Source organism: Sphaerodactylus townsendi, linkage group LG03, assembly GCF_021028975.2.
Source record: "Sphaerodactylus townsendi isolate TG3544 linkage group LG03, MPM_Stown_v2.3, whole genome shotgun sequence".
NCBI classification, from domain to species: domain Eukaryota; kingdom Metazoa; phylum Chordata; class Lepidosauria; order Squamata; family Sphaerodactylidae; genus Sphaerodactylus; species Sphaerodactylus townsendi.
Genome location: NC_059427.1, coordinates 63,558,349 through 63,580,558, shown reverse-complemented (window position 1 = coordinate 63,580,558; position 22,210 = coordinate 63,558,349). Strand labels below are relative to the sequence as shown.

Sequence of the window (22,210 nt, the reverse complement as noted above, 5' to 3'; positions counted from 1 at the left end):
TAATTCAGTTTTTTAGGAATCAACATAGCACTAGTCAGATTGACCTTCTAGATCAAATTTGTTTGAAAGATGACACCCCCCCCACAATACCCTAAATTGCTTTATAAGAACATAAGAACAAGCCAGCTGGATCAGACCAAAGTCCATCTAGTCCAGCTCTCTGCTACTCGCAGTGGCCCACCAGGTGCCTTTGGGAGCTCACATGTAGGATGTGAACGCAATGGCCTTCTGCGGCTGTTGCTCCCTATCACCTGGTCTGTTAAGGCATTTGCAATCTCAGATCAAAGAGGATCAAGATTGGTAGCCATAAATCAACTTCTCCTCCATAAATCTGTCCAAGCCCCTTTTAAAGCTATCCAGGTTAGTGGCCATCACCACCTCCTGTGGCAGCATATTCCAAACACCAATCACACGTTGCGTGAAGAAGTGTTTCCTTTTATTAGTCCTAATTCTTCCCCCCAGCATTTTCAATGAATGTCCCCTGGTTCTAGTATTGTGAGAAAGAGAGAAAAATGTCTCTCTGTCAACATTTTCTACCCCATGCATAATTTTGTAGACTTCAATCATATCCCCCCTCAGCCGCCTCCTCTCCAAACTAAAGAGTCCCAAACGTTGCAGCCTCTCCTCATAGGGAAGGTGCTCCAGTCCCTCAATCATCCTTGTTGCCCTTCTCTGCACTTTTTCTATCTCCTCAATATCCTTTTTGAGATGCGGCGGCCAGAACTGGACACAGTACTCCAAGTGCGGTCGCACCACTGCTTTATATAAGGGCATGACAATCTTTGCAGTTTTATTATCAATTCCTTTTCTAATGATCCCCAGCATAGAGTTTGCCTTTTTCACAGCTGCCATGCATTGAGTTGACATTCCCATGGAACTATCAACTAAGACGCCTAAATCCCTTTCCTGGTCTGTGACTGATAGCACTGACCCCTGTAGCGTGTATGTGAAGTTTTGGATTTTTTGCCCCTATGGATTTTTTGCCCCTATTTATATGTTCAATTGATTGTCCATTTATGAATGATATACTGGAGAGGGCATAGGATTTAGCAAACACTTATGATTTTTCTGGTTGTGGTGGGTTTTCCAGGCTGTGTGGCCGTGGTCTGGTAGATCTTGTTCCTGACGTTTCGCCTGCATCTGTGGCTGGCATCTTCAGAGGTGTAACACAGAGAAAAGTCTATTTCACACTGTGTCTGGTCTGGATTCTGGATAAAAGCCTTCGACAATACTATGATTTTTGCATATTTATGACCAGTCCTTCTTTTACACAGTATTCCAGACATGCTTTTAATAGTTTACATAAACCAAGCAGAATGTGTGATAATAGAAGTGAATCATCCACATTCAGCAAAAGTGGAAATTTCTGCTCTGTCAGTGCTGGCACATTTGTTATGTAATTGGGCAGATGAGGGTCCAGATCATTTAGATGGATATTAAATAGGAGTGGAGACAATAAATAACACTGTGTCACCTCCTTACGCAAGAGTATTTTTGTCAGTTAATTGTCCCTCAATACCAGCATGTATCTGGGCAGAGGATTTAGAATTCAGTAGCTTAATTAGCTACACATGCGTTTCTCAATTGAGGAGTTTTCTACCTTAATGTACTGTCTTTATCTTGGATCTTTGTGCTTGAGATCAATGATAGCTGATAACAGAACTCCTCTGTAAGAAACTGAGGAGTTGAACAGTGATCAACAGCTGTTTTAGCTTGTTCCAGTCCAACATAATCAGTGGATCAGAGCTGAAGACTAATTATCATATATAAAGGAGGTATTTCTATGATAGACAATAGGCTGACTGGGCGGTGTATATATAGATTGGAACAGTGGTGGGATTCAAATAATTTAACAACCAGTTCCGGTGGTAGGATTCGAAAAATTTAACAACTGGTTGTTTACAAGCACCATTTTAACAAACAGTTCTGCCGAAGTGGTGCGAACCTGCTGAATCCCACCACTGGATTGGAACTATTATGGCCTTTTTCCAGATTTTAGGCATTATACCTTTGTTTGTGTGTTTGTTTGTGAGAAGAGAGGAGCAAGAAATCTAGCCCACCAAGTAGGGTCTGCTTTTTAAGTAACTCTTCATGACAAAGGTCCGGACATGGAGCTTGCACCAATTTTAATTTTTTTATTAAATTGTCCATTTTTCTACTGGATATTGGTGGTCATTCTGGGACTAAGTCAGTTTTTACCTATTTTTCCTGTAACCATTATGATGTCCAGATGGGATTATTTTTCCACTTTTACATTTATTTCTGTCCAGCACAGCCCACTGAAAACCAGTCACGTTTGCATTGTAAAGGTTATATTTTTATTTGAAAACCATGTTTTAGTGGAAATTGACTGTTGAAACATTGTTCAAAACAGTTTAGCTAGAAAGAACTGCCTCCAGCTCCTATTTCCATCAGGTACTCTGGATGAGGCTGAGAATCAGAAAATAAATTAATGCCCACATAGCCTTTCTTTCTTAACTGTAGACCATTACTTCATTAAAATTTTACACTGTTAACTTGTTCATTCAGTTAAGTTGGTCATTAAATTTGGTTTAGCGAAAAAGCTTGGCACTTGGGAAGTGCAGAAAGACATAAAATGTTGTAATTGTGTGTTTAAGTCACAGCCTATAAAATTCTCCAAATGTAGTCAATAGGGTGTGCATTCCAAAATTCTCAAACTGAAAATATGCCCAAATTTTTGGGAGTGGTAACACAAATCCAGAAATCTTAGGCACAATGAAGAATCAGTGTTGGGGTTTTTTTGTGTTTGTGTGCTTACCATGAGGCATCTTGTTTTTCTTTGATTCTCCAAATTTTCCAGGCAGTGGCATTTCCCTCTTGTAACCAGGAAGTCGTTGCTCCCAGCTAAATCATCTTTGTGCCCTGGCCTGGTGGTCCAGGCTCGCCCAATCTCAGAAGCTAAGCAGGGTCAGTATGTGGTTATATTTGACTTCGTGACCACCAAGGAAGTTCAGGGTTGTCACACAAAAGCAGGGAATGGCAAACGACCTCTGAAGTCTCTTGCCCTAAAAACTCAATGAAGGGCTATCATTGGGGCTGTGTACCATTTATTTATTTATTGGGTACAGGTTAAATAGACCTGGAAACTTTAGAAAAATCTGGAAAAAATCCAAATATGGGAGATTGGCACTTTTTCATGTCTATTGAACCCAAACCCCCAAATTCCAGCTTTGTCTGAACTCCATGTGGGTCTCAGTGGCAGCAGGTGTCACAGAGTTCAACATTGAGCCCTACATTCAGCTCTGTGCTGCCTGCGACCTCTGAGCCCATGTGAACTTCAGAGGCTGTGGGCGGTGCAGTAAGCCCAACATTCAGCTCTGCACTTTCTGCTACCTCTGAACCCAAGTGGACTTCAGAGGCGGCAGTGGAGCAGAGCTGAATGCTTAGCTTGGGTGAGCTGAGTCTAGCATTCAGCTCTGTGCCTCCTGCTGTCTCCAAGACCCAGCCAGCAAGTAAGTGAGGGGGACAAGTGCGGGGGGGGGGGGGAAGGGAAAGGGATTTTCCCTGTCCCTAGTTTGTTTTTTTAATGGTGGCAGGGTCAATGTGGCCTGAAGAATTTTGGCATTATCTGGGATTTGCTTTTTGGCTCCCTTAAATCACTTCCTTTGGTGGTGGTGGGGGCTCTTTCTTTCGTTTGGCTATTCCAAACACATAGCCCTAGTTGTCATCATCAGCTGTGACTGCACTTTCCACTATCAAATCATCTTTGGAGTAAAGCCCTAGAGAAGAAAATTTCCATGCAAGAGTCTGTGTGAGCTGTGAGTTTGCAGATCACTCCATGTACTGCTCCAAATTTATGCACATTTCCAACTGGCTGTTCTTTGGCATCGGGAGAGAGGCTGGGGGGAAGCAAGGGCCATCTTTCCTCTACCTGTACGGCCCCTCATCAGCTTCAGTGGTTTTTAAATAACATTCTTGGAACTGACATGCGACTGTTCACAGCAGTGATTCTGGAGACAACTTGTAAAGAAACATATTAAGTAGCTTAGCTCTCAGACTCCCTCAGCCCCTTCGTACCATCTTTTTCAGGAACTCCATAAATACTACTACTAACTACAATGCCCCTACTGTAGACACACAGCATGAAGATATGTCTCATAGCAATTGGACGAATGATTCATGACATAAAATCACACAACATACTCTGTTTGTTTAAAAAAATGTGGACTGTTTTCAAAGACTGCAAAGTAGGGGGAGAATTTCTGCAAAGGAAACCTTCTTTACTTTGTGAAAGGAGAAAGGAGAAAAACATTGGCTGCAATCAGCAAGAATGCCAATGACGAGAGGAAGGGTAATTTTTATTGTCAGTCTACATTTTTTAAAAAAATGAATATAGGCCAGATTTTTTTAAAAAATGCTGGTTGCCAGCACTGTCCCCCCACCCCCAATAGGAATTAGTGGGGAGAAATGGGCCTACAGTGAAAGGTACCTGCTTCAGGCTTTCTAAAATCACATCCCTTTTTCCATTCTGCTTAAAACTTAGGAAATCTTTATATTAGAGGGAGGACTATGTTCTGTGCGCGTTTGCTCCCCCACATCCTTGAATTGGTTGATTGTAGAAATTGATGGTCCTGAAATCTAAAACCCTGCTAAAAATTTCAACATTTTACTTGAAACCAGAACTTGTAATGTCCTACATGCAAACCAGCAATTACAGTAGAGTCCCCCAACCCAGTCCAAGATCTGAAATTAGAATTTGCATTTGCAAATTTTGTTTCCAAATTTTTTGGAGTACATGAATGGAAGGAAAGAATCATTCAGCCATGTATGAAGTACATTCTTTTAGAGTCCAGCCATTTGAGAGAAATTGTGACTACTAGTAGAACAGAAGTGTGCTGTCTTTGTTACATTTTCTACATTTGAAAGAATTTTTGTTTTGCTGTGCAAACTTATACCTCTTCTCCTTTTCAGGGATACAGTTTTCCTATATTAAATGTGATATTTTCAAGATGAAGGCTGCAATCCTAAAGCAGTTATATGTAACTAAACTCATTAATTTCATTGGCTTTGGAACATTTAACTTTGTATGAGATCATTTTTACAGCATGATAGAAATGACTTATGAGTTAGAACAGGCTTGACTCTGGTGAAGAAGGGTTATTATTCAGTTATTTTGGTTATTAACTTTTTAAAAAAGCTTTATTTAAAACTATTTTACCCTGCTTTTCTTCCAAAAGGCACTCAAAGTGACTTAAAATTGAGAGCAGGCCAGCAAAATCAACAAATCATTTCCTCTGGCAGCTGGTGTGATGGAGTGGTTAAAGTACTGGGCAAGGATATGGAAGACTTGGATTCCAATTCCAACACTGCCAGGGAAGCAGAGTAACTATTGTCAGCAAAAAGGGCCATACTTTAACTGTTGACCCAGAGAAACACAAGAATTAGAAGGTTTTTTAAGTTCTGTTTTTTTAAAAGGAAAATAAAATTTGATATCTGACAAATTAAGTCAATAAAAGAAACAGTAAAAAACACAGCTCATTTAGATGTAGTGGTGTATGGTTAGAAAATGGGTGCCACACCAGCCTTCAGCCAAACTCCCCACTCTACACGCCCCACCAAACTCCCCCCATTTCCCCTCCCCCGGCCACTGGCTGCAGCATTGCTTGGAGGGATGGAGGAAAGCTAGCTGCATTTTTTAAAAAAAGCTCAGAGGGATGGAGGAAAGCTGGTGTGCATTTTAAAATGCAGCTAGCTTTCCTATATACCTCTGAGTGGCACCACAAATGGCAACCCACTTGGGGCAAGGCCAAAGCTGGGGTGGTGACTAAAATGCGCCCCCTCACATGATCCAGGTGAATGGCGCCTGGGTCTCTGCCCCCTTTGGCTCCCCTAGATATACTATTGGTTAGATGAGCACTTACAAAAAAAGTAAAGGTTAGTTAATCGATACTTACTCAATGCCTTAATACAGATGAATGACTGACAGTAGTAATAAATGGAAACAGGCAACTGGAGCATATACAATGTTTGGACTGACAGGAATTTGTACAGTAAGCATAGAAGACAAAGAGGTACTGATATACTTATAATCATTAACTGAATAGAGGTCCTACACCAGGCCTAGTGATCTAAACAACCAAATCAGTGATGGCCACATGGTAGAACCTTCTACTACCTGAGTAAATGTTCACTAAACATCCTCTGACTGCTATTATTCTAGGTTAGGCATCTTATTCTTCAAGTTACAGCTTTCTGTCAGCTGTGAGAGCCATCAACATCCTCTATCAGGTATAGCACTAATCTGTTAATATTTCAGTTGTCCATTTCCATCTTCCATAGTTTTATAATCAGACATATCTAAGGCACATCCAAATATAGTTACAGTCCTCTCACTCTCCATTCAGGATACATCAGTAGAACATGGGGAAAAATATGAATGCAGTTCCATTTTGCAAGTTGGAAAATTCAGATCAGAATGGTGTATTTTGCCAGATGGGAATTCTCTTTAGGAATTCAGAAGCATTCCCATTCTACATAGTTTGGAATATTTCACTTAATACTTTCTCAAGCACTATCCTGTCATTGTATCAGGTCTGAAACTAATCTACATTTTTAAAAAAACTGTCAGGGGCCTGGAAAAATAAGAGCTGGATTTTCTGTTTATTATTGCTATATTGTTGAAATTTATTGTTTATCATGTTGTTAGCTGCTCTGAGCCCTTCGGGGATAGGGCGGGGTACAAATATAATTGAATGAAATGATGTTTCTGAAACTTTATTACAGAGATTTGCATCCTGAAATATGGAGAAACAAAGAAAGTTCCAGCTCTGAGATGAGGAAATTACAACATTTAGCTGAGTTCAAAGGGGTCCAAACCACTACTAACAAATAGAGCAGAAATTATTTATTGATTGAACATGTTCAAGGTGAACATCTATTCCTAAGAAAGTTCAAGATGCTGCCAACTTTTACAGGCTGAGGCATAAACATATATAGGAAAATTGATATCAGGATCTTGCATAATGTTTACACCAACTACACAATGACTACTCAATACTGCATCAAATTGTAACCAATAGAAAAGCAACCTATACTTCCTTCTTAATGTACTTTTAAGAATACTACTACTTTATCTGTCTCGCTCTACAAGCATAAGAAGAATAGCTGACTGCTGTGTTTTAAGGAAAACAAATATGTGTTAAAGGTTAGTTTGCCCTATGATGCAAGCAATGCAGACTTTTGGAGGATTCAACTGAAAGCACAGATAACAGTGCTGCATCAACACTAGGTCAGACGTTCCCCTCATTTCCTTATTTGGCCTTCCCTGACATGACTACACTATGGCTCAATCACATTTCACCTTTTCCCTTCACCTATGACCAATGTGTGTGTGCTTATTGGTAGCAATCAGATGCTGGAATAACAAACAAAATTCATACTGTCGAAGGCTTTCACGGCCGGATTCAACTGGTTCTGATGGGTTTTCCAGGCTGTGCGGCCATGGTCTGGTGGATCTTGCTCCTAACATTTCACCTGCATCTGTGGCTGGCATCTTCAGAGGTGTATCACAGAGAAAAGTCTGTTTCTCTGTGATACACCTCTGAAGATGGCAGCCACAGATGCAGGCGAAACGTTAGGAACAAGATCCACCAGACCACGGCCGCACAGCCTAGAAAACCCACCAGAACCAAAATGCATACTAATATCACTGATGCATCAAATAGTAATTGACAAGTATAGTCCTAAGAATGTTTTCCTGGGAGTAAGCCCCACTTATTAAAATGGAATTAACATCTGAGTAAAACTGATTAGGATTTCTCACTGTCTGCTCTGCTGATTTCTGACAGCCTTCAACAATACTTTGTATGGAGCTTGTATTACATGTTGTATTTGACACATAGCAAATGTTTACAGAAATGTATTTGAGGGGGCTACCTACCATGTCTATTTTGTTGCAGTGTTTCATATATCAATATCTGTTCTTCATTGCTGCTATGCATGTTCCAAGAGGAGTAACTAATGATTATTAGTATGGCCTTTTGTATCCCAGCGCTGTTCACCATCTTTGTGCAAGCTCAAGGCACTTATTTCACTTCATACAATATCTGTCACTTTAATTGTCACATATTTAGAAGAGGCAGCAATCATAGTTCAGTGTACTTGACCATAATACCCAAAGCTGTATTTTCAGTTAATTTTAGGTCTAAGTTAAATGATATGTTTTCCTTCCATTTTATTCTTGTGGGTGAAGAGAGAATGACTGGTCTATGGTCACTTCATGAACTTCGCTACTGTGTGGAGATTTGAAACCAGATTTACCCATTCATAGTGTGATACTCAATTCTCATGCTACACTTCCCCCTTTATTCACTGTAACATCTTAATGCAAGAATCACTTGCATCCTGTAAATGAGACAGCTTGTTTTTCTTTTTCTGTCATAAGGAGTTACAACCTTTTTTTATTCAGTAGATTTTGGGTACAGGTTTTGGAAACCCAGAATTTTTCAGTAAAGCCGAATAAAGCTGATAACCATTGGCTTTATTCAGCCAATTTTCACAATTCTAAAACACGAACTCGAATACTACCAAATTAAAGAGATTATGCTTTTCCCCTCCCCACCACCATCATTTCCTAAGTCTACATGGGCCTGGAAAACAGTGGCCTGGGCAGGGGCAGAAAACAGCTCCAACTGAATGCTGGACTCTAGTCCAGTATGCAGATGAAGTTCTGGTCTCCCTGCTGCTGCTTCTCAGGTCTATGTCGACCTAGGAAACATCAATGAGGAGAACTTCAACTGAATTACTGGACCTTAGCATCCAGTTGAAACATCTGCCCCCTCAGCCAAAAAGGCAAAATCTTGCTTGACATTTTATCAGTAAATTTAAAACCTGGAAAAAAGTTGATATGGCTTTTTCGGGTTATTAAGGTAATTCAGTTTTACCAAATCACTCTTAGTTACATATAAGAAACAATTTTTAATCTTGCTCTACATACAAGAAATCATACAGGAACTAATGCAAACTTTAATCATATTAAATTTGATAAATACCTTCTAGATTTCTGTATGTTTTCTGGGAAAAAACCATCATTTTTTACTTATTTATTTGATTTTTACACAATTCTTCCCTATCAGGCTCAGGGTGGTTTCCAATATCCAGTAAAACAATGTATAAAATTTTGTAAATAATCTAAAATGTACACTTTAAAAATACCATTTAAAATCAAAAATATGACATGAGTTTACTTCAGACCATCAGTCAATTCATGCATAAGTCTCTATTTCCATTGTAACATTTATTATTTGGATTGGGTGGGACTCCAGCAGAGAAGTAAAAAAGGAACAGAAAAAGGAGGGGAGGGAGATTGATACAATCAAGTAAAAGGACATCTTTAATACTCCCAAAGAGGAGGTGAAAGGCAATACAGCCAAAAAAAGTATGATGGAGACATATAGGGCTGCTGAAATAGAATTAGAATTATAGAAGAAATATAGCTGTGGCAGAAGCCTATTAAATACACAGGAACAAGACATTGAAGATAGCAACTGATGGTTATTTATTATTTACATGGGGTAAAGATAACATACAAATTGAATTTTGGCAGCATCATATATATGCTCTGCTGTCAGTATTCATAGAATTTCGTCATCAAGATGCATACCTCATCTTTGTTCAAAATTGCATGAATAGGTACTCAGTTGATAAGATTCATCGTCGTGATACCTGTTCAGCCACACATAGATACTGGCCATGTGCTGAGAGGTTTTTAAGCTCAAAAAATGCCTGAGGGTATTTCATCCCCCTAGCGCATGCTGTTTCCCTCCTTTTGCAAGAATATAAAGAGGGTCCTTACTTCCATTCTTTTCCTGTTGTTGCTGCTGAGAGTGGTTTGTTGGAAGCTCAGTTGTTCCTCATGCCCATTAACAGTCAACTTCAGCAATTCTGCTTCAGTGCTGCCTCTGCAGAGACTTGCTTCTTAAAAATGCTTATCCCTCACAATTTTTTGTATCCTAGATGAAATCACAATATGTATATACCTCAAATCCACAAGCCAGGATTGATAGCACACTTCATAAGCCCTATATGAATGAGTTTCAGATACTTTAAAACTATTCAACAAGCAAGACAGACAGCCATTGCAAAGGAAGGAAAAGTAGAAAGAAACAAAAAATAGACTTTCTGCCATTTCCATTTTTAAAAAATAGAATGAAACTATTGAGAGCAGAGAGGGATCTTTCAATCTAGAGAAGAAGGAGGAGGAGGAGGAGTTTGGATTTATATCCCCCCTTTCTCTCCTGCAGGAGACTCAAAGGGGCTTACAATCTCCTTGCCCTTCCCCCCTCACAACAAACACCCTTAGGAATTAGGTGGAGCTGAGAGAGCTCCGAGAAGCTGTGACTAGCCCAAGGTCACCCAGCTGGCGTGTGTGGAGGTGTACAGGCTAATCTGAATTCCCCAGATAAGCTTCCACAGCTCAGGCAGCAGAGCTGGGAATCAGACCCAGTTCCTCCAGATTAGATACACGAGCTCTTAACCTCCTACGCCACTGCGAGGAGTTTATAACACTAACTGAAGTCATACTTATTTGCCCAGGCTTTAAGTAATTTTTTAATGTTATATTTAGTTGACAGTAAATTGCCTTGAGCAGTTTTAGTAGCTATTATTTAAATAAATTAATAAGACACAATACATGTTTCTCAAGTAAAGTTTGCTTCTTCGTAACTTATTTAACTGCAAGCAAGATGATTGGACAGGTTTATTTTTGTGAAAGATTTCCCTCATGTGTCAGTCATGATTCATTCAGGCTTAAGCATTCTATTACTTTTTGAGGTTTAGATCATAGCACTGACCATCGTTGCTTTTATCCAAAATGTCATTTAGATTTTTTTGTGATACTTTAGAAAATACAAGCAAGATTTAACATTCATTTGCAACTTCTGTGAAAATCTTCTTTTCACAGTTTAGCTTTCATTACTTTCCCCCGTTTCTTGTGATACTGGACCATAATCTTTAATGAAACAGAATATTAAATATTGTCGAAGGCTTTCACGGCTGGATTCAACTGGTTGTGGTGGGTTTTCTGGGCTGTGTGGCCATGGTCCAGACCACGGCCACACAGCCCGGTAAACCCACCACAACCAGTTGAATCCAGCCGTGAAAGCCTTCGACAATACATTGAACATCTCTACGGGGAGGAAATGTTCCAACAGACCCAGAAAATGGAGACACTCTGGACCGAGAAGGCACACCTGCAACCAGACCATGGCCACACAGCCTGGAAAACCCACCACAACCAGAATATTAAATATTTTCTTCATTAGTAAGTAATGCATTCATATGATATAAGAAAATCATTTTCATGTAGCTTTATTTTGTGTTCAGTTTCTGGATGCATTATTTGAGAAATAAAAAGTGGGTTAGTGAAAAAGGTGACTATATTAAATAAACAGTACTCTACAGAGAAGAATGAAACAATTGTGCTAATGCCTATTTATTTAGCCTGCTGAAAGAAGTGCAAATAAAAGAAATGCAGGAACCTGGATCATGTTTGCTTTCTGTTCGGACAATGTTGTCAGCTTAACACTGATAGGGCTGAAGTGTCTTATCAAAATGGACACTGACCCAAAGCAATAAGATTTCAGCAGTAGGATAGGGAAATGATAGGAGCTTAGACTTATACTGAAAACATACTGAACTTCCTGATGTAAGTGGATTGTCACTTTTCAGGCAATGGAACATTTCAATCTGAAAAATAATTAATAAGTCATTGGTGAGAAAAGTTATGTTAAATGTAACCTGCATGAATTTGATTTTTTCATGTGAAACAATGCATTATGAAAACTATATAACCATAAATACTTACATGCAAAGCAGAGTAAGTGAATATATTTAACAACCACCCCATATCTTAAGTTTCTAAATTGCCAATACACCTCTCAGAAATATTGACACACTACCAGGTGCAACTGCTTCACATAAATACAAAGATTGATGGTAGGCACTGAGCAAAGCTAGTTCACTGCCCAAACAAATTGTAACCCAACTCCAGGGCAACCTGAGAGGTGATGGCTCTAGGGATTTTTCTGGATTCTGTAGTGTCAACATGGGAAGAGATTCTCTCTATTTTTGATACTTCATTGTGGGCCCAGGACATGTGATACCACTTGAGCCCACTCTCTAATCTGCTGGGACAGCAGTTGGGATAGTGTCCTGCCCACCTGTGCCACTCCATGTTTCCAGAGCTGATTGCTGAGGGAGTGCTTCTGGAACCCATCTTGGACTTCATCATGGCAACATGGGATCAAAGCACTTGGACTGAGCCATTCCCAACTCTAAGTGAAGCGAATATCTGTATTTTTTATCTTTTTAAATAGAGCATGGTCATGCTCATTCTAGAATTCCTGAAACAATAGCACAGACATGTAGAACAGAGTTTCAGTCAGGTGAAGCTTTAGTTTCTTAATACCACCTTGTCCTTTTTTCTTTTATTCTAGCAGAATTGAATATGTGTTCATATTCTAGCAGAATATGAAATACACAAGCACAGTTGCTTGTGTATTTTCACAGTTATGACTTGATCAAATTGCACAATTCAGTACAGAGTGTGATGTTGACACGACTAAAGTTTTAACCTTAGCTTAGGGTCCCAGTTAGTGGGTGGGGGAAAACGAACTCCATTTAAGCCATACGTCTTCATTTGTATTAGATAATGAAAGTAACTTCGAACCATGATTCTGTAGTCATGCTGTGCATGAGAAGGGGATTAAAAAAGAGCCAGGCATGTACATGAGCTCCAGATTTGTATGGATATTCAATATGTGTGGTTAAATTGGACAGCCATTGTGTATTCCATTAATCACCTCTTCCATTAATCACCTCCTGCCAGTGCTTGTACAACTTTCTCCTGACCTCCACCTGTGGACTTTAATCACAATTTTAATCTGATATCAACACGAATTTAACAAGGGCTATCCCTATTACACAGCAGGAAAAAGCCCATTAACAATTTACAAATGTACTGTAGTGTAAGATTTTATGGGGTTCATCAGATACATGAAATGAATACTCAGAAAGATTTTTAAGCACAGAGAGCGGGAAAAGAAGGGGACTTTCAATTTTTGGATATCTGTTTTCAAGAATCAGGGGTTGGAACTGTTTCAGCCAAAAGAATCATTGTGAAAGGGTCTTTTTAAAAATGGAGAAAAAGCTGCTAGGAAGCAATTACACACTGGACACGCTGGTGGGCTAATGTTGCTGCCTTGCACAAATTAAAGTAAAACTCAAATTAGCCTCAGTTTAGTGAGAAGATGGACCACTGGAAAAGGCAACAATGCAAGGAAAAGAAGACCACATAACGTGATGGATTGACTGGCATTCAGTGTGTAAGATCTGAGCAAGGATATTAATGATAGGATGTATGTATCTATGATACATCTCTGAAGATGCCAGCCACAGATGCAGGTAAAACGTTAGGAACAAGATCTACTACACCATGGCCGCACAGCCCAGAAAACCCACAACAACCTGCTAGGAAATGTTTTCAGAACTATGTGGGAAAAATAATGCACAGAAGAACTCCACAGAAATGTTTTATTTTCATCCTGAAAACGTTGTAAGTTTCTTGTGCAGAAAGGGACAAAGTCAGAATAGACAGCACTGGGCTACTCTATAGGTCAGTTTCTCATGCTATTGGCTGAGAATTTACTTCATGTATCTAAGAAAAAGAAATGTAGCACATAAAAAATGTATGTTAGAAACATTTGTTAAGATGCTATTAAACTCTTCTTTGGTGTTTCTGTAACATGTAAACCCCACTGAAATTGATATTAAAGAGTATTTTGTAGCATCTTTGGCACAGTCTATTTCATTCTGTACGGTAAATACCCAACGGAGGCGCTTCACTTCTGATGTTCAATTTGTTGTTCACATATTAACATTTAAATTTTCTATTTAATTATGAGGCTGGTGATGTAAAAGAACTGTCTTCTACAGCTAAGCATGGTCTTATATACACTGTACTGTAAGTGGTTCAACGAAGCTTAGTATGCAGTCAACGATAACCAGAGATACAGTACTGGTGGGCTAATGTTGCTGCCTTGTACAAATTAAATCAAAACTCATAACCAGCCTCAATTTAGTGAGAAGATGAGATCCACTGGAAAAGGCAATAATGCAAGGAAAAGAAGACCACATACATGTGATGGATTGACTGAATTAAGGAAGCCATGTATGCAAGATCTGAGCAAGGATATTAATGATTACAGTGTGTAAGATCTGAGCAAGGATGTTTCAGAGGTCATTAGTTCAGAGTCGCCATAAGTTAGAAGCAGCTTGGTGGTACCTGAGCCTGTACAAAATCGCACATTGAAGGTTCTTTCATCATGTTGAAATTGAGCTAGAGTCTGTGGTCTTCAAAACAGATCTTTAGATCAGATTGCAGATCAGTTTCAGTTTTTGTGTTATATAGGCCTTCTGGAAAAAATAATGACCAAACAATTTTGAAGCATCTGCGAATAAAGAAGTGTCTAGTCTATTGCAGGAAAATAAGCTGGGACTTTCAGGATTTTATTCCAGCAGAGGTTTTCAAATATGTTTATACGTGGGCTTTAGTCGTTGCAGGATTACACCAGAATAAAATGTTAGTTTTTAAAGTGTCAGAAGATACCCAGAGTGTAAAGAAGAAACAGATATTTAAACATATTCAGAGCCAGAGTTGTTTGAGGTTTTAGTCAGGCCTTAAAGTAAACATTTTGCCAAAGCAAACACCTCTTGGAAATGCAGAGTAAGATACTCGTTACATAATCTTCACCTGTTGAAATCTTTCTCTTAGAGCAGGGGTAGGGAACCATGCTGGTAGGGGCTGATGGGAATTGTAGTTCCTGAACATCTGGAGAGCCGCAGGTTCCCTACCCCTGTCTTAGAGGTTCCAGACAGTTGGTGATCACAGGGAAACAGAAATCATGGTTTGAGTGACGGATAAAGAATATCTTAATTATTAAGAGTCACTGAAGCACTTGTTCATTCTGTTCAGGAATTTATGGTTTTTATCATACTGGCGGATGGAGCTGTACCTCAGTGATAAAATATCTGCTTTACATGCAGAAGATCCTAGGTTCAATCACAGAAAGGATCAAGTACTACCTGAGACTCTGGGAAGACAGGAAAGGTCTTGATAGACCAGCAGTCTGAAAAGAATACGATATTAATAAAAACATAATTCAGAAATGAAAAATCCTGATCCTGAATTTCATAATATCAGAACCTTCCTTCAGAATTCACAAGATATATGTTATTGCATCACTTTTACTGATGTAGATTTGATTCCAAATTTTTTATTACAGTTCCTTTGGAACAAGAGAACAGAAATATCCTCATAACTTAGCAGATTTACAGGGCCATCCGATGTGCACTTAACTGGTAGTAAGCATTACTGAACACAGAAAGTCTTATTTCTGAGCAAACAAGTTAGCCAGGAATCAACCATCACTAGTAAATTGAAAGCAGATGGAATAGCACTCAGTGAGGATTGTGAAACACCACAAAAGCTGTACAAATGCTTCTCCTGTGCCTGTTTAAACAACTGTAGACCTAATAAATGGCAGGTGTTAAACTAAATATGAGCAATGCCACATACATTTTTAAAAGAATGTTTTTGTTCAACCTATTCAACAACAGAGCACAAAACCAACAGAGCACAAATTTGTGGACAGAGGGTGTAGCAATGACCACAAACATAGAAAGCTTTTTAAAGGGGATTACAGATTCATGGAGGACAGCTCTATCAGGGCCTACTAGTGTAAGGGTACTGGAGTAGGCTGTTGGGGGTCCTCCCCCTCTCTTTTTGTAAATTGTTAGGTGAGGATAGATTAGTGCAGCAGGGTGGAGTTTTTTGGTAATTACTAGATTAATGTAGTAAGGTGGGGGGGGGGGGTTCTATAATTACTAAGTATATGTTTTATCCTAAACTCTTGTTAGCTAGTTATACATTTGGTTGGATTGGTTATTGGTTGGATCCACAAGGAGGTCATGGGACGGTCGGGGATCCCAGTAATAATCAGGCAGGGAAAGTATGGTGGTAGGTCCAGGCCATATTCCGAGATATGGAAATGCTCGTTCTTTGTCTGACCCGAGACCTATTCTGCGGCATGTGAGTTGTGAGGGGGATGCGTTATACTCTGCTCTGAGTCTGATGTTGATAAATGCAAGGTCCATAAATAATAAGACCTTGGTTCTTCAAGATTTTCTCGTATAACAGGATGTGGACCTTACGTGTGTCATGAAGACCTGGGTGAGGGAGGGCGAGACGGTCACCCCTACAGGCTCCATGGTCATCCATCAGCCTCGGACCCAGGGTGGGGGGTGGGGTGGCAATGTTGATCTGGGATTGCATCCCTTTCAAGATGTCCCCTGTTCCGGTGATTGAAGGAATGGTGTATGTAGGCCTGAGTTGGAACTCCCCGGAGAGGTTGACTGTCCTGCTAGTGTACCAGTTGCCTAGCACACCAGCAGGTGGCCTGTCGCAGTTCCTAGATGTGGTTGTGGAGTGGGCGTTGGAGTTCCCACATCTTATTGTGCTGGGGGACTTCAACGTCCATGCTGATTGGGCCTCCTTGATGGTAGCTGAGAATCTGGTGTCATCCATGGTGATGCTGGGCCTCTCCCTCATTAACAGCGGGACTCCCACTCATGAGAAAGACCACACTCTTGACCTCATCTTTGTGACTGGTGTGTAAGTGGTCTTATCCACAGTTAGTTGAGTGCCATGGTCACTAATTCCAAAAGGCCAGAGTGGATGCAGCTGCCCCCCCCCCATCTAGATGTTGGGCAAATTTTGGCCTGCCCAAAAAGGCTTATGGATCCAATGAGATTCCAGAATCTCCTGTGGGAAGTCCCCTCTCCTGGAAGCTCTCTTGATGAGCTAGTAGGGGGCTGGTATTCCAGGCTCTCTGGGGCAATCAAGGAGCTTGCCCCAAGACATCCTCTCCACCCCCATTCCAAATCAGCTCCCTGGTTCTCAGAGGAGCTGAGGAGGATGAAACAGGAACTGAGATCACTAAAGTTCTTTTGGTGGTGGGTGTGTGACGAGGGGACAAGATGCTTGCATAGGACGCTTACGAGATCCTACGAGAAACCATTTCACTCTGCTTGACCCCTTCGAGGTAGACAGGTTCCTGGGTGCTGTGAGATCTACCACTTGTCCTTTTTGATCGTGCCCCTCCTGGCTTGTAATAGATAGCTGAGAGGAGCTATGGGGTCACCTGTTGAATATCATTATTAGCTCCCATGAGCAAGGATTTTTTCCAGGGTGGCTGAAAGAGGCAGTAGTCCATCCTCTCTTGAAGAGGCCGAATTTAGATCCCTCATTCCTGGATAAGGTAATTGAGAGAGTGGTGACTGAACAGTTGCAGGAATTCCTGAATGATGCCAAGGTGTTGGATCCCTTCCAGTCTTGTTTCCGCACCAGTCATGGGACTGAGACAGTTGTGCTTGCCATTGATGATAAGCTTCAGTTCCAGCTTGACTGGGGCAGGTCAGCACTGCTAGTGCTCCTTGACCTCACTATAGCATATGACCATGACCTGCTGGTTCACCACCTTGCAGATGCCAGGATATGGGGAACAGCATTATGCTGGTTTAACTCATTCTTATGGAGTCAGGGGCTACAGGTAGTGTCGGGAGAGGAGAGCTCCTGTTGGCATCCCATTGACTGGGGTATCACAGGGGGCAATCCCTTCCCCAATGCTCTTTAATATCTATATGCACCCCCTGGCTTAGCTGGTCTGGGTGTCTGGGCTGCAGTGTCATCAGTATGCAGATGACACCCAGCTAGTCTTGACGATGGCGGGTCATCCGCACTTGGCCCCTGAGGCTCTCTGGCATTGTTTTGAGACTGTGGCTGGTTGGTTGAGAGCGAGCAGGCTGAAATTGAATCCAGCAAAGACAGAGGTTCTGTGGGTGGGTCAAGGATTTTGGGTTGCCAGTTCTGGCCAGTGAGGAAGTACATCTATCCTCATTGGTGCACAGTCTGGGTGTGATTGTGGACTCCAGGTTGTCCCTAGAGGCCCAGATTTCTAGGACCACCAGACTGTCTTTTACCATCTCTGACAGGCACGCCAGTTGGCCCCGTATCTCTCCAGTTCTGACCTTGCCACAGTAATCCATGCAACGATCACCTCTAGACTGGATTATTGTAACTTGCTCTACCTTCCCTTGAATTTGGTTCAGAAATTGAAGCTCATGCAGCATGCAGCTGCTCGTCTCCTCGCAGGGGTTTCGAGCAGGGACCACGTAACACCTGTCCTTTATAAACTGCATTGGCTGCCAATCGAATACTGGGCCATCTTCAAGGTTTTGGTTTTAACCTTTAAGGCCCTGAGCGGTCTTGGACCCATGTACCTGAGGGACCACCTCTCCCCATATTGCCCAACTAGGTCCCTCCGCTCATCAGAGGTTCGCCTTCTGAGAGTCCCCAACCCGAAAGATGCCCAGCTGGCCTCAACGAGGGTCAGGGCTTTTTCAGTCCTGGCCCCGACCTGGTGGAACAAGCTCCCCCCAGAGATCAGGGCCCTGCAAGATCTAAGCAAGTTCCGTAGGGCCTGTAGAATGGAGTAGTTCCGCCAGGTGTTTCCATCTTGCCAGTCGAGCTAAACTCTCAGGTTTCTTCTAAGGCCTCCGGTGGGTCTAGATAGGGAAGTCGCCATCCTGGTTTTTAAGTTTTACTGAAGTATTGTGTTTTTTATTGGTTTTAAGTAATATTTATATACTGAGTGAATGTTTTTATTGTAACTTCAATAGGTTCTGATTGTACACCGCCCTGAGCCCTTTCCAATAAAATAAAATAAAATAAATAAATAATTTACTGAGAACTACAAACTGGGCTGTGAGGTAAAATAGACTGAGAAATGTCATATAGATATCATATTGATGATGGCTCACACGATGAACATGTAGAAAGTAGACTATTGTATCAAACAGTGCAAATGAGTGTATCTAATCTTGATTCTTTCACTACAATCTAATATCTATGAATTTAGTTTTTGATGAAAAACTGCTTGCCTTCCAGGAGGCTGTACTGTAAAGAATCTGTATATGTATGTACAATCATTTCTTTGAATGTACAATGATATGTGCAATCATTTATTTGAAATGGAGAAATTGAAAAAATGACACCATAATGTAGAGTTTGCAGAAAGACCTATACATTAATTCATATTGCTAGTTACTGGCTTACAAGTAAAAAAGCACAATCATCCTTAATACTTAGTGCCTTTTTATAAGCCACTAAAAACAAATCAAGCACAGTAAAAACAACATAAAGAAAACCATAAAACAGACCTCAATCTAGAAGTAGACCATAGAACAACTAAAAAGTTAAAAACTATTCAGATAAATATCTTGGGTTTGTTTTGGCAGGCTCCTAAAAAGCATTATGGTAAATTCCAAAGAAACCTCAAGTGGTGATGGCATTCCAAAGACGAGGTGTTGTAGCTGAAAATATCTCTGTTGCTACCTAGCTCACCTCTGATGGTGAGAGCACAGAGAGCAGGGTTTGGGAGATGTCATGAGTATTTTTGTAGTGTTTAATCAGGTTGACCAAAACTGTTTCTGTTGTGTTACATAGAGCTGCATTCTAGAAGATGGGCTGTAAATCTAAAAATGTATCAAAGGTGAATATTTGATGATATAGATAGCTTTTTGCAAATAGGTGTGCTTATTTTTTAAAAAAGATTCACCTGTGTGAACTATACTACTTTCAGTCTCAAGTCGAGCTTTTAATAATTACACTGCAAGGAGAAAACCATACCTAACTTTTCTTTTACAGATGTGATGTGCCCACACAGTTGGTTGGTGATTTCCAATATGGCACTTAAGAGTGCCATGATGTCCACCAGTGAATTTTTTGGCTCTGCTTGCTTAATGAATCTTGGAGATGAAATCCACAGAACATTGAATGGAACAGAAAACAATGGGAACTTCAGAACACTATCTACCACCTGTCAGACTTAAATGCTGAGCTCATCCAGCTAGGTACATAGCTGCTGGATACCTATGTCTTAACTATGGACATAGCTGTTCTTATTTCTCTGGCTTTGCAACTTCTGCCTTCCCCATTCTTGGAAACTTAAATTAGACAATGTATCTTCCTTAAAGCAAAGAACCACCCACCCACCCAGTAGTCATTTCTGATGAACCCGCACCCCTTCCTCAAAATTCTGAAAATGCCTACAAGTCTCAACAAGATTCAATACCCCTGCTGTAGAGGTTCCTCAGCTTATGATATGTGTACTTTTAAGCAGTACTTATTGAATTCTTTGGCTTTTATCTTTTGAGCCAGGCTACTTTTTAGTTTAACTTTAACTTTAGATTCAGTATCTCTGCATGCGAACAAGTGACAACTACTAATGTAGTTACATTTGCCTTCAGAAAGGGAAATTTCTCAAAGATGAGGGGGATAGTGCGCAGGAAGCTGAAAGGGAAAATCAAGAGAGTCAAAAATGTCCAAGGTGCTTGGAGGTTATTTAAAAACACAGTCTTAAAAGCTCAGCTGGAATGTGTTCCGTTACAGGTTAGGAAAGAGCAGCCCATGATCCAAAAGAAAGCCACCATGGTTTAACAAGGGAGGTTTAGAGGTAATGGTATTAGTAAAAAAAAAAAAAAAAAAAGATGTCTTTTAGAAGTGGAAGTCCAACTTCTTAACTGATGAAGGAATACCAGAGAGAACACAAATAAGGTGGCAAAAAGAAGAAGCAAGTTAGCTGTAAAGAGGGGAAGCAAAAAGGATTATGAGGGAACGCATGGCTCGCGGGAACATCAAGATTCATTAGCAACAAACAGTTCTTCAAAGTACATCAAAAGCAGGAAGCCAGCTAGGGGCCGGTAGAGTCCGATTTAGATGATGAAGGAACAAAAGTGTGTGCTAAAAAGGTGACAGGAGATTGCAGAGAAGCTGAATGAATTCTTTGCACATCTGTCTTCACACCAAGAGGAGGTGAGTGAGAAAATTCCCTGCACCTGAACCAAGCTTCTTAGGAGGTGAATTGAGAATCCGAGGAACTAGCAAAAGTTAGTGGTAGACAAGGGGAAGAAGTTCTGGCAGCCATTGATAAACTAAATGCTACCAAATCCTCTGGCTCCAGATTGCATTCATCCAAGAGTTCTTAAAGAGCTCTCAAGCATGAAATTGCTGGATGTTCTCACATTAATATGCAACTTATCCCTGAAATCCAGGCTCCATCCCTGAAGACTGGAAGATGGCCAATGTCACACCAATCTTTAAGAAAGGGTCTAGGGTTGGGACCCGGGAAATTACAGGCCAGTCAGGTTTGACATCTGTTCCTGAGTAGAAATTAGTAGAATCTATCATTAAAGATAAAATTATTAAACATGTAGAAAAGTACAAGACCTGCTGAGGAAGAGTCAGCATGGCTTTTTGTAGAACAAGTCCCTGTCTTACCAAACTTACTAGAGTTCTTTGAGGGTGTAAACAGACATGTGGATAAGGGGGAACCAGTGGACATTGGTTCTACTTGGATTTCCAAAAGGCTTTTGACAAAGTTCCCTCACCAGAGACTGTTGGAGAGAAAAAACTCAGCAATGAAAAGGAATAAGAGGGAAGTCCTCCTATGGATTAAAAAACTGGTTGAGGAACAGGGAAACAAAGGGTGGGTACTCAAATGGGAAAGTTCTCACAATGGAGAGATGTAGGGAGTGAATTGTCCCCCAAGGATCCGCTTTTGGGACCAGTGCTCTTTAACTTATTCATAAAATGACCTGGAAGTAGGGGTGGGTTAGTGTGGTGGCCAAGATTTGCAGATGATACCCAAATTATGCTTAGGAGGTGGTAAGAACCACAAAGGATTGCTAAGAGCTCCAAGCCGACCTTGATAAATTAGGGTGAGTGGAGGCTAAGAAATGGCTTAAATGCAGTTCCAATGTAGCGAAATGTAAAAGTGATGCATGCGTAGGGGCAAAAAAATCCAAACTTCCACATAAGCCTACGGCTACAGGGGTCGAAGTGCCTATCAGTCACAGACCAGGAAGAGAGGGATTTGGGCTGTCTTAGTTGAAATAGTTCCATGGGAATGTCCAACTCAATGCATAACTTGGCAGCTGATTGAAAGGCAAACTCTATGCTGGGGATAATTAGGAAAGAGGAATTGAGAATAAAACTGCAAAGATTGTCATGCCCTTATATATAAAGCCAGTGGTGTGAATTTCAAGCACTTGTATGAGTTACTGTGTTCAGTTC

General features: G+C 40.7%; 1 protein-coding gene across 3 annotated transcripts in view; it reads left to right on the top strand.

Annotated features, from left to right (window-relative positions):
• The window catches only part of PRKCD (protein kinase C delta), an 88,143-nt gene that overhangs the window by 19,561 nt on the left and 46,372 nt on the right, over positions 1-22,210 (top strand). The window contains exon 2 of one of the 3 annotated variants that reach the window (XM_048491364.1): positions 19,784-19,989. The exons of the other annotated variants lie outside the window; for them this stretch is intronic. The gene's annotated coding sequence lies outside the window, so the exon portion shown is untranslated. The remainder of the gene's footprint in view (positions 1-19,783; positions 19,990-22,210) is intronic. 3 annotated transcript variants of the gene reach the window in all.